General features: G+C 58.0%; 1 pseudogene; it reads right to left on the bottom strand.

The window, feature by feature from the left end:
• Positions 1-353: 353 nt before the first annotated feature.
• On the bottom strand, positions 354-1,719 carry LOC101984128 (annotated as a pseudogene).
• Between the last annotated feature and the right edge of the window lie 496 nt (positions 1,720-2,215).

Below are 2,215 nucleotides of genomic sequence, written 5' to 3' on the forward strand. Positions count from 1 at the left end.
GATCCACGTGCCTCTGCCTCTCTAGTGCTGGGATTAAAGGCATGTGCAATCACCGCCTGGTCCCTGTATTTTTTTTTTAAGAACAGGGTTTTACATAGCCTAGGCTAGTTCTGAATTCACTATGTAGTCAAAGATAACCTCTTCCCTCCACCCCCCAGGTGCCAGGATGACAGGTGTGCAGCACTGGGGCCCACGGCTCCTCTTCTACAAGGGCATCAGCCACCACCCTTCTCCTGTGGACCTCAGCTCCACTGATGAAGGTCATACCAATTGCATTTCCAAATAAGGTCATATCCTGAGGGTTCAGAAGGATGTAGCTTAAGAGGGGATCCAAACCCAGCCTCAGCAGCCTGTCACAGAAGTGTAGAGGGACAAATGGCAGTCCCTCAGCGTCCAGCATCTCTGGAGGCCTGGAAGGAGGTGCTGGTCTCTGGCTGGCGACACAACATGGCCCGTAACTTGTCCCTGAACTCGTGGGACACATAGTAGTAGATGAAAGGGTCCACGCAGCTTTTGAGGGTGCTGAGCGCCAGGCTGGGCATGTAGGCTCCATAGAGATCACCCCATGCCTCACTACTTTGGTTCGAATAGTGCAGCACCAGCAGCATGTTGCTGGGTGTGAAAGGGGCCACTGCTGAGGCCAGCACCAGGGCTGTCAGTCTGAGTGCATGGCTGTTGCGCTGGCCACTGGCCGCCAGTGCATGCAGGGTGGCCCCATAGCACAGGCCCATAACCAGCAGTGGCAGAAAGCAGCCCAGCATGGCCAGGCAAGTGAAGTCCGGTCGCCAGTGGGAGGTCTGCCTAGCCAAGGGCAGAGCATCGTGGCACAGCATGCCATCAGAGCCGGCCAGCCGGAAGGTCTGCCACTGCAGAGTGAGAGGCAGGGCCAGGGTGGCTGCAGAGAGCAAGGCCACCAAGAAAAGCCCGGTGGTCAGGCACCAACCATGCAGCCCACGAGCTCACCGAGGATGCACCAGGGCGAGTTATCCGTCCAGGCTGACTGCAGCCAGCAGCAATACTGAGCTGTACGTATGGCCATAGAGGGCATCTGTGGCCATCTGGCAGGCAGCCTCTCCAGCCGGCCAGTGCTGGCCATGCAGGTGGTAGACCAAGTGTGGTGGCAGCACCAGGGCCAGCAGCAGGTCCCCAACAGCGAGGTACATGAGCAGGATGGTAGATGGCAGGCGGGGCACCCGTGTGGCCAGCACCCACAGCGCCAGTCCATTTGGCGACCACCAGCCCATAGAGGGCAGGCACCAGCCTCGTGGGGACCCACCCCAGCAGCAGCGCTTGAGAGCTGGCAGGAAGCTTGAGCGTGTTGCTGTCGTTTTCACAGAACTTGCCTGGGAAGCCTCGTGGGTGAAGCTGGCCTGGGGACTTCGACTCCTTGAGTCCAGCTGTGGGACCCACAGTGCCTTCTGTGGGAGAGAGGGGATGTCAGTCAACCCGTGCCCTGCCCTGCCTTTGGGGAAGTCGTGAGTCTCAGGCGCTGTGGGCTGGTTAGTGGAAGGACAAAATCCAGCTCCAAAGGCTCAAGGCTTAGGAAACTAAGGCTCTAAGCCTGCCTAGCTGGGCTCCATTTCTGACCCACCCCAACAAGGGAGCATCACTCACCATGGCCTCCCCGGTACTTTCTCCATCTTCATAGATGATAGGGGTCTGCGTGCCCTGTGTCAGGCTGAGTCCCAGCACCAGCAGACACAGCAGCAGCCAGGACATGCTGCCAGGGTCAGACTCCACTTCTCGGCTGCAGCCTGGGGCTTCCTGCCTTGTCAAAGCCACCCTTGGCTTCTGGAGCTAGGGCAGAGAACAGACTGTACTTCCAGGGAGATAACCCTAGAGCAATGCTCCCACTCCCACATAAGCACCAGAGTCTGCTTGCTCACACTGGGGCCCATGAGATGTCCCTGTGTGCGCCTAAGGGATCTGGGTCTCCTGCCCAAGTCTCTGTCTCTCCAAGATGCCTCACAAGAAACGAGGCAAAGGATAGAAAAATGGGTGCTGGGCTTCAGCCCCATCCCCACTCCCACCATCCCTACAACACTGTCCACTTCATCCAGCCCAGGAAACATCTGTGGATCAAGTGGCCACTTCCTGCTGGCTAGTCACACAACTCCTGTTTGGATGACAGTCCAGCCCTCCTCCAAGTCACCACAATGTCGGTTTTTAACCCTTCCTGAAGCCAACCCCTACTTCCTATCTGTGGCTGGCAGGA

The sequence above is a fragment of the Microtus ochrogaster genome (assembly GCF_000317375.1).
Source record: "Microtus ochrogaster isolate Prairie Vole_2 chromosome 14 unlocalized genomic scaffold, MicOch1.0 chr14_random_1, whole genome shotgun sequence".
NCBI lineage: Eukaryota > Metazoa > Chordata > Mammalia > Rodentia > Cricetidae > Microtus > Microtus ochrogaster.